Below are 10,963 nucleotides of genomic sequence, written 5' to 3'. Positions count from 1 at the left end.
GTCTGGAAAAAACAAGACCACTAGAGTTCAGTGTCTGAGAATAGGATTCTTCTCACCTAAATTTTTGCTGTCAGGACTGGGTATCTTGTGTAAACTAATGAACTAGGCGGCTTCTACAAAGAACAGTAAGTGACAGAGCCATCCCATGGACAGTCCTCTCTCTGCCATCTCTTAACCTTAAACCAAGAGCCCAACAGAACAAATTACACAAGAGTGAAACATGCGAAATGCTACATTCAAAAGGGACAGCCACATGTACGTAGCATATTGGATCAACAGTCCTGCCACAAAAAACTGGAGTTGCAAACAGAGCGCTCCTTTATGAAAATCACTTGCTCTTCTTTGTCAAGCCCAAAATTGGGCGTGCTGAAGTCTCAGACCAGTTTTGTGGCTGTGGCAAAGTTATTTTTCTAGTGTTTTTTCACAGCATAAAGAGGATTTCATGTGCTCTCCAGTATCATTCTGCACTGAAATCCAGAAACTGAAGCTTGGCACAGTGGGATTCACTCAATAACAATTCTCACTTTTCTCTGAGGATCTGTATGCAACAAAATCAATTAGCATTTGCTACAAATGTAACATAGCAACAGCAGGCAGGCCCTCATTTGATGTAAATCAGTGTAGTAGTTCTGATTTGAAAGAACTTTAGCAAATTTCATCAGCTGTAACTCTCACACAGTGCTTTTGAATAGCTTGCTCTATCTCTAGGGAGGTAAGGATCATAAAATTTGAGTGCCAGGAATAGTAAGTGGTCAATTCAATTTGTTATCCTCTTTAGGACTTCTCAAACATTTTATTTCTCTTGTTTTCAGAAGGAAGAAAAATGGGGCTGAATATATGAAGTATGTCATACAGGGATGGTGGGTGGAACACTGTCCTGAAGCCATAATCTGAAATTTGATTCCTTCAGCAGCCACCAAAAAAAAAACCCCAAAACCATAAAATAATCTTTATTAAACTCACTGACATTTTTTACTGGTTTTAAACTTGAGCAAACTGCCAACACACTGTGTGAAGTAGCACTTCCTGTTGATTTGGTTTGTATTAATTATAGTGTAATTAAAAAGGGGAGTCTTTATTGCAATCAACTAGCAGGTGTTTTAAAACAACAAACAGGGGCTTTAACATTTTCAAATGGTACTGCCAGCGTTACCGAGGCACACTGACCAAACTTTAAAATGTATGCACATTTAGGGATGAAAATCCTAGCACGGGAAAGCCTTCAGTGTGTTAAAAAAAGGGGGGGAAAACCCCACCTACTGGGAAGACCCTTGATATTAGTGTTACAGCTGCTACAGTTAAGACATGAACACCTAACAGGTCATCTCATCTTTCCATTAAAAGGTTTGATTTTGCTAATATGCCTCAGAGCTTGAAGAAAATTGACATAAAAGGCAGTAACAATAAAACTAACCTAACTGTGTATGTTGTTACAGAAAGGAATGAAAGGGAAAATTGAAAGAGTAATAAAATATTCAATGCATTTACTGTTGATGAACTAAATAGCAGTACGATTTCATGAATATCAGCTGGACTGCTTTAAAGTTTAAAAGTATTTGGTTTCTTTTCCTAATTACCTTTATGATTGGCTTAATCATGTAGCTAGTTGGAAATTCCAGCCCTGAGTCCTCTATTTCAGCAATGCACTTAAGTCCAAGGTAGCAGCCCATCACCGTTAGCTTCAAGAGATATCAAAGATCAAAGAAGCAGTCTCCTATACCACCATAGCCACGTGCAAAATACGATATGTTAAAAATTATTTGATTGGTAAAGGCTATACAAGGAAATCAAAAAGGATAAGACAAATTCTTCACACTAGCTACTTGTTAAAAATACCCACCATCCTAAATACAGAGAAAGTTTTTCTTTCCTCCCGTCAATACTGACAGATTATTGTGAGAGAGAATTTACGGAAAGGTATGAACTCAATAAGGGGAGAATTCAAGTGACCTACTACACATCAATCTGGCAAAAAGCAGGCAGAGACTGACAGGACCTGGAAATGCTGTCAAATTACAAATACACTATCTGCTTCTGCCTGAGCACTGAATCTTGCCAGCCTGGATCTCTCCATTCTGACTTGATCTCAAGAACTACTTGAGGCACCTAAATAAATCCAATGAAGGTTAAGCAAGGTGAAGTGCCCTTTTTCTTTGTCATTTCAGCATAGTTTATTAAGAGCTACATCTCAAGTAACTAGGAACACAAATGAAACTTTTTTTTGGTATGGTGTACAGAGATCACTCACATATTTTCCATCAATTACTTAACATAAAGAAAAAAGATTTATAATCCTTTAGGCTGAGAAATGACCAATGTGATGCCTGCTATTCTTGAAGTAACCAATCTGTCAGTAGGCTAGAAGACAGGTATATAAAAGAAAAATACAAAACATGTATTGCGTTAATTGGATTCCCACTAATTAAAGTTCTTGATTTTCAAATGGGCATAGCTAAAGCCTTTGCACTTCCAAATTCCAAATGTGAAGCTACAAACGTCAATAATCTCATTTCAACATTTCAATTGATAAAATTATTTTCATAGGCACAACTAAGACAGCCATGTGTTTAAGATGCTACTTTATGCTGTGCCTTTGTGAGTCACCTTTTAGCCACCAGCACTTGGTATGAGTGCAGGTACGAAACGGGATGACCAGACACAAAAAAGAAATCTTCCCATGACTTGAATATAGTAACACTGCAGAATCCACTGCAACTTTGAAACTTCCTGCAACTACTGGAAAGCATCCATTTAAAATCATTTAATACTATTTAAAAGCTATATCAACTGATCTTCTTAATACCCATTATTGTTCAGTATGCATATTTTTCCATTTAAAAAAAATATTTTAAATTGTAATTGTAAACTGTAAATGTAAATCGTAATTGATCATCTTCATACTGTGGATTTTCTTCCTAGTCAAGTATGCTATGAATCTTAAAGATAGCCAGAAAAACTGCGGCAATGCAACACTGTGGGAATTTGGACAGTATCCATCAAAGAACATGTTTTGGTTTCAAGTATCATTTGCACGGGCTAAGAACACTATACAGTGCATTACTCTGTTCTCTCTCGTGTTGGCCACACATAGTCCAAGAAAAGTGTGACCACATACAATTTGTTCCACAGCTGGAAAAGTAGTAAGACCTTTCTTATTTTGCAGAGACCTAAAACAAGAAGAGTCACTCAGTGACTGTAAAAACCTATTAACTCACTAATCACTCACCCATGCTAAAGGGGTGTTTATGCTCAGCTGTCCTAAAATGAAAGTAGAGGCGAAAACAGCCTCTAACTGGAAAGCCAAAAGGTTTTAAACACTACATGTTAAAAGAGAAAAAATACACTTTTAAGCAAAAAAGCAACTCTTGTCAGAGAAATGAAGCAAAACCTCCCCAAATGACAATGAACAAGAGTCCTGCAGCTGGGATACCTACTCACTCTGAAAGCAAAGAACTGTTTTCCAGTATCTGTTGCTATGATCTTGAATTTCTGCAGACCCACAACTTTCCTAAGCTTTCCAAGAATAAAACTCTGCAGGTTTAAAAAGTTCTTTTCCAAAACATGAACATACACAGACCAATTGATAAGCTTCAGAGTGCATCTTGGGACCTAACACAGACCGATGGGTCCTACTACCTAGAGAATAACACCAGAAAAGGGGTTTGCACACCAGGAACTGCTTTAAGAGGTCACAACTGCAGTGCCTGGATGCTAATCAGCTCCCAGTTAGCTTCAAATCATGCTGGCCCCAACAAATACATTCAGTAACACTTATCCTGAAAGTAAAGACAAAACGTAGCAATCACCGACAGCAAAGCATACCTACCAGTATCACACTGATGACAAAGGTATTTATACTGCTTTTTGCTACAGAAAGCATTTTGGGGAGATTCCAGCTCCATCTTTAGTAATAACAGGAGGACTTTGTATTTGAGGACTCTTGATTAACCTCAGTACTAAATAATGATACACTCACATTCAGTTATGAATAATTCTAGCAGCCTTAGTATTACATCTTGATTGTCTGCCTTTTCACAAATGTCCTCTAAATGTCATTTTCCGGTAACTACTCACTGAGGAAACGCACCTCCTAAAACCACAGGGACATTGCCTAACATCTAAATCTGAAGTTTTTCCAAGACAGCAATATGCCTGCTAAAAGAAAACAAAACGGCAAGCACACATGCATGATAGGATTATTTTATTCAATACAACATAAATTAGGTCAGACTCCTCTTTGGAGAATTCTGTGTCAAGAACTAGGTGGTCCACTAAATTTCTATTCATTTGCCTTCAGGCTTGGGGAATTGCAAAGACTCTCAAGAAACTGATGATGTTCTACCCACAAGAGTAATCACTGTTGGGGGTGGGGGGAGAGATCGCTCAGTGTAACCACTTGACAGTATCTGGAGACCTAGGAAATCTTCATATAAAAAGAGCAGCTAATAAATCTTTGCTTATATATATATTTATAATACACATACACACATGTATCCATACATAGAGACACACAAAATTCAATACAGAAAAAAAACCAGCAAATGCTTTTCTGTACTTAAGTATTACACTGCCCCTTTTTTATGCTGCACATAGCATTAGGAAAAGTAACAATTTATGCATCCTCACATAAATTGCATTACCAACAGTAACGGAATGGCAGGAGAAGCACTATCAGTAGAAAGTGCAAAGGATTACAGGCTAGAAACTCTGCCCTGAGCCTACTCCTTGGCAGGCTTCTCCTACTCAGGAATACTGCATTTTTAAAAGCTTAGCCACAGTTATCGTCCCTTCTGATTCTATACGCAAGTAAAGTAAATCTTCCCCCCTCCAAGGGCCGTAACTATTTCACATATCTAAGAAGACTGAGTCAGAGCAAGATGTGGTAAGTAGTTCTTCAGCAGTCCTGTCGCTCCACTGTGGATGGATTGGTTAGGACATGCAGCTGAGTCTAAAGAGCTAGGTCTTGGGCAGCTGCATGTCCCACAGCTGGGGACACGACAGCTTCCAGCCTCTGCACCTGCACAGTCACACAACCGGTCATCCCCGGGTACGAGCTTTGCTCTAACTCCTCAAAAAGCAATACACTGATTAAGAGACAAAAGCTGACAGGTGTTTCTCTGATCTGGTTCTTCAAAATGGCACACATCTTGAAACAGATCCACCACTGAAAGTAGGTTGTGCAGACCCCACTGTAACCAGCAACGCTCACGCTAGCAGACTCTGACAGAGGACTTGTGTGACTGAACCACTGAAAATAGAGACAGTTGAGGACTTTTCACTACAGCCATTCTTACACAAGTTCTTACAATGTCTGCTGCTTAAACAATTGAAAGCTCTTTCCAAAGAGAAGAATGGGAAGTTTCATATTGCACAGTTAAAACCAATGAACACTGTTTATACCTGTAACACTTTAAAATGTGTTTGACAGCTGTGTAAGATTAGATACACAGATGAGGTTGCACACAGTAATGTGGTGGCTTTCCTGTAACCTCACAGTACTGGGTTTACTCACTTTTTCTAAGTTGTGACAATTCTGCTGCCTTTAACAGAAATGGCAGGTTGATTCATGGATGAAATTCTTAAACCACCACCATGAAATGTAATCTTGCTGTAGCCAGACTGGGCAAAAACTAGTGTTAAGGGCAAAATACAGAGTTGCAGCTTCTCTATGTGACAAGTCAAACTGTGAAAATGAAAATGTTTAAATCTGATTAATTACTTGGTTTAGAATCTATGCTTTTCATTCTACTGTTTCAAAATATTCGTAATAAAACAGTGCAGCTGATGAAGTCAAGCACTCCCTTACAAAGGCTGGCAAATTTGCAGAACAGCACTTGAGGTTCAGATTAGTGAAATCCTAATGAATATCTACTCTAATACCCATGTAATTGCATGGAATGCATTTGCAAGTGGTACAATAAAAAAAAAAAAAAAGAAAGAAAAAACCCACTGGCACAACTGAAGTCCAGACTGTGATTTCAGTGTCAGTTTAAGCGACTTAAGTGACAACCTGGAAAAATTAAGATCATGGTTCAACCCCAAGAAAGGAAAAATTTCAATAATGATTTCCAACCCTTTTCCAGATCACAATATATGCTTCAATCAGGTCACAATATGCTTCAATCTTGCACTGTAAGTACCAACGTCAACATACTCAATTTCATCATTTTTCATCCCAGACACTGAAACTGTTTTCATATTTTATCCAACGATTGCTCTATCAGGATTGCCCACCCCTTCCTGCACACTGTACGAGGGGCTAAGTGCCCAGAACAGGCTCCCTGGAAGGCTTTCTTGGAACTTCGTATGTACGCTGCTGCTGCTTCACTACGCATTGCAAGGCTTTACACTTCCTTTTGGGAGCCAGCACCTGGCATCTCTGTACCTCATCTTCCTACCCATAAAAACAGGACAGTACATGACTTTATCTCACAAATCCACTGGGCAGATAAATGCTTTAAAGATGGAACTAGTACTGTAAGAACAAAGCCACAGAAGGGCTGAAGGCAAGCACACTGAAATAATACCAAATAGTATAGGACAGATAACAGAAGGCCAAGTAACGCACTTCTGTTCCTAAGTAATTGGCTGAGCAAACGTATTGTGATTCAGCAACTGATTAATTTTGCAAGAATGCTTGGGTAGTATTTGTAAAAACCAAGTCATTACCTTGACTAAACATTGACTCGGACAGTTAACTTTAACCATCAAGACCTTGACTAAATATTGACTGGGAAAGTTAATTTGAAATATAAAGTCTTGGTCCTCTTTACTAGTATTTGCTATCACTTTAAAATGTAAACACAATTGTAAAAATAGAGGTTATCTCACCTAATCAATGTTTAGCTGGGTAGCTTGGCTGTTGCTGAATTCAACACAACCACCTTGCAAAATCTGAGATCTAAAATACTTAAAAGAAAACAGGCCTGTTACGGATGAGAGGGAAAGGCCAATCTTCCTGTGTTTTGCTTGAGCAAGGACATCTCAAAAAAGAATCACAAGGTTCATGGTTTAAAATTACTTTGATACATATACGCAGGGGTATGTGGGGGTCTCCCAACCTATATTTAAAAAACTGTGCCTTGCCTAAAGAACGAAACAGGCTGACCGCCAGGACAATGTGCTCATTCTGGTACCTCTACTTTTGAAGCCCTAGTAGCAGCTACTTCAACTCTACATCCTCCACTATTGGCATCACTTCATCATGGGATGCCACGGGTCAAAGGACATACACAGGGTCTTTCACTAGCTGAGCTAAAAAAAAAAAAGAAAAAGAAGAAAATCAATTTCAATCCTCCTAAGCTGAAACCACTGATGTGTGCAGTCACTAAAGTCCCAAAGGTAATCCTACGGAAAACAAGATGGTGTCCTTCATCACTGTGTTGAGATACTGTTAAAGTGCAGCAAAACCACCTATGAGATATAGTCCAAGATCAGTATCTGCATCAAAACACTCCAAACAATAAATGTGAACTTCTAGACCAATGTCAATAGTGCATTTTAAACGTGTAATGAAACAAAGTGGTAATGACAAAGGGGCAAGGAATCTTATGTTTCAGGACAGTGTTATGAATGTGGTTAAAGAAATAAACAAAGACACTGAATCCACCACTAATTCCACCTACAGTTTCACTGACAGTTTGAAAGGGCCTTTTAGCTTTGTACCTTAACTCCTTTTTTAATATATCAGCTGCCTTTAGCACACTCAATGAAAAATAGCTTAAGAGCAACTATGAAAGAGATAACTCTCAAATATGAGCAGAAATATCAAACTAACTGATGAAACTTGCCCTTCCATTATTTTTGAGTATAGTAGTAAGGAACAGATTGATACGGGTGTTATGGGGGGGTGACAGTAGAGAATGAAAGAACAATAAACAATACAATCATCACTAGTTTAACACAGCCCTGTGTCTTGCAACGGAAACATACTGTGAAACAGCTTGCAAGATAAGCTTCATCAACGATAAGTAATTTTTATTCCGTTTGAGTGGTTGAAAACAATAAACATGATTAAATGCTTCAGACATGCATTCAGAATTTAGACAAATGGCAAAGAGTTCCAAGGACTTCGCTTTTAAAACTACTTTGGGGAAGGACCTAAAAATGAACTTAACTGGTTTGAAATGTACAATAAAACGAAGTTCACAGGGAAATTAAAAACGTCACATTCATCTGCAAGCTCCACGACCATCCAAACCAGAAACAAGCTTTGGTATTTACTGTTCAGATGAACACTGGTCCCAGTTCCTCTCGCTACCGTACCATTCACAGAGGCATTTCAAATGTGCCAGTCACGAACGTGAGCTCCCACGGTGTGAAGCACCCTGCAAACACCAGAGGGGTGGCTCCGGCCCCCGGGCTGTTGGCAGCCCCGTGCCCGCCCCGCCAGTCCCTGCGGGACTCTCACCCCTGTCCCGCTCCAGGCCGGAAGCAAGCCCGCGCGCCCCTTCCCGGGCGGCAGCGAGCAGCGACGCGTTTGCAACTTCACCTAGTCCGAGGGTGTCTGCGAAGACGTTCCTGGCGACTCGGTGGCCGTACACAAACACGAAAAAGTAGCCAAAACGTTCAGAACAGGGGTTTTTTTGTTTGTTTGTCGTTTTCTCCAAAGTAAGGGCTGCAGCGGTGAGCACGTGAACCCACGGCACCCGGTAAATCGACTGTCCGCGTTACACCCACTTCCCTGACCGCACACTGCGGGAGGGCGAGGGCCTGGGGCTCCTCGCCGAGGGGCAGACGGCGGCTCCCGAGGAGGGTCTCTAGCCCCGGCCCCGCGCCGCCGAGGAGCTCCCCGGCTCGGGAGGGCGGGCTCGGCCCCCAGCCCGGCCGCCGGCCCCTCAGCTCCAGGCGCCATTTCCCCGCCGCTCCTCAGCGCGGCGTCTCCCGCCCAGGCTGAACCTTCCGGGGAAGGCAGCGACGGCGCAGACGAGCCGCCGCCGGCATCCCTGCCCGGGGCCCGGGCCCGCTGCCCGGCGGCGCCGCGGCCCTGACAGGCAGCGGGGGGCGCCTCCCCGCCGCGCCGCGGGAAGCGAGGCACGGCCGCGACCCAAGGTGTAACCGGCGCTTCCAGCTGGCGGGCGGCACCGGCTGAAGCGGCCGCACGCCCAGCCCGGGAAGCAGCCCCAAAAACCCCCAGCGCGGCGGGGGCGGCGCGGCTCTCATGGCCGGGGGTCGCGGCGGTGGAAATCCCGCAGCCACGTCGCGTCTGTGGATCCCTCCAATTCTTTTTTTTTCTTGCCACCCGCCCCCCCCCCCCCGCGAGGGACCGTGCGTCCGCCCTGGGGGAGGGGGTGAGAGAAGCCGCCCCTGCCCCGCGACGGGAAGCCGCGCACCCCGCTCCCCTCCGAAGCAGCAAGTTCCTGTGAGTCGCGGGAGGTTTCACCCCTTCCCCACTGCGAGTGACGGGAGAGTGCCGCGGGGGAGGACGGGCAAAATAAACTTCCTCCGGAGAGCAGCTGTCCCCCGCGCCTGCTGCGGGGAGAGGGGCTCCCCCTCACACGGGGAGGCACGCACGCGGCCACCGCGGCACCCCGGGGCGCAGCCGTCCGCCCCGCTCGCCGCCCCCCGCCGCGCCCGCCCCGAGGACGGGCACCCCCCGGCCGCCGAAGAGGGAAGGGAGCCGGCGCCCTCACCTGCCCCAGTGAGCCCTCTCCTCCTCGCATTCCTCTGCTCCCCATCGTGGGCGCAGGAGCTGCTGTTATTCCTTAGGATACACATGGTTTGTCCATGCTGGGAGAGCCGCCTTCCCGCGTTGCCTGCCCTCTCCGGCCTCCGCCAGTGCGGCGCTGAGGCCAGAGGGAGGGGGAAAAGGGGAGGTGTGTGGCGGAGGAAAGCTGCTGCTGAGGGGTCGGTCTCCTCCTCTCCCAGGGCTGGGGGTCTCGGCGCCGTTGGTGCGGCTGGGCAGGGAGAAGAGGGACGCCCGGAGCGGGAGGGGAGGGGGCTGGCGGGGCTGTTCCCGCTCGGGGCGGGTGGGGGAACGGGGACACGACGCGCCCACTCGCCTCCGGGGCAGCCCCCGTGTGAGGGAGCGGCTGGCGGCCCCGCCGCCCAACTCCCTTCAGCGCCGCCCTGCCCCCCGCGGCGCCCGGCTCCCGCATCGCCGTGCTCAGGGCAGGGCTAATCTAGCGGTGCCGCTGAAAGGGGCTTCCCCGTGGCGCGGGGGTGGAGGAGCGCAGGGAGGGCGGTCGGTCGGTCGGTCAGTCAGCCAGGGCGGGAGGGCGGCCCGCCGGCCCCTGCCCGCGGGTGAAACCCTGCCGTGGGGCCGCGAACGCGGTCTCCCCCCTCCCCGCCCCGGCCCGGCCCTCCCTCACAGCCGCGGGGCTCCGTGCCCGGACGAGAGCAGCAGTGGCCGAGCTGCGCCCCCGGCCCCCCTCGGCAGCTGGTGGCTCACGGCCCGTGTGGCGCCCGCCGGGGGACGGGGTGTTCGGGGGCCCCGCCGTCACACCGCTGCTAGCGTGGTGTTTTTCTCATGGCTTCTCTCAGTCACCCATGAAAATTTAATGAGGCATTTAGGGCTGTTACCTTCAGAGTCAATGGAGGAAGCATATTTAGCCTAATGCACTTGCTGCCGAGCCAATAGGTCTATTGCAGGCAGATCAGGAGTCATGGAGAGACTCGCCTTTCAACACAAAATTCACGACCCATTAAACTTATTCTGTGATAACAGCTTCTCTGCAAACGGAGACCCGTGGAAAACAGAGGCTGTCATGCACTTCCTGAAAGGATTTACATACAGAAGAGAAGTACATTCGTGAGGTTATTGCTATTTCACTAGTATTATCTCCAATCAAGGCATAAAAGCAGCTCTTCTCTAGCTAACCGAGGTAAATGACTAAAGAAAAGCTTTTTTCAGCCTCCAGATCTGATTCGCCTCCCGGGTCTGAGTGGCAGCGTCTCCTTTGGCTGACAGGGAAGAGAGCTCAAACCATTACAGAGTATCCGATCTGATCAGAAATTACGAGCA

The 10,963-nt window shown here is 45.8% G+C and overlaps 1 protein-coding gene across 10 annotated transcripts in view; it reads right to left on the bottom strand.

Annotated features, from left to right (window-relative positions):
* Nucleotides 1-10,963, bottom strand: part of DAB1 (DAB adaptor protein 1) — a 483,333-nt gene that overhangs the window by 158,380 nt on the left and 313,990 nt on the right. For 5 of the 10 annotated variants that reach the window (XM_075097518.1, XM_075097517.1, XM_075097516.1 and 2 more), the window contains exon 1: nt 9,633-10,106. The exons of 2 other annotated variants lie outside the window; for them this stretch is intronic. The gene's annotated coding sequence lies outside the window, so the exon portion shown is untranslated. Of the gene's footprint in view, nt 1-8,265; nt 9,098-9,632; nt 10,107-10,963 lie in introns of those variants that run through there. 3 more of the 10 variants (XM_075097521.1, XM_075097524.1, XM_075097528.1) reach the window with 2 other exon arrangements.

The sequence above is a fragment of the Phalacrocorax aristotelis genome, chromosome 6 (genome assembly GCF_949628215.1).
Source record: "Phalacrocorax aristotelis chromosome 6, bGulAri2.1, whole genome shotgun sequence".
Lineage (NCBI taxonomy): Eukaryota > Metazoa > Chordata > Aves > Suliformes > Phalacrocoracidae > Phalacrocorax > Phalacrocorax aristotelis.
The sequence above is the reverse complement of the archived record's forward strand: the minus strand, read 5'-3'. Positions and strand labels throughout refer to the sequence as shown.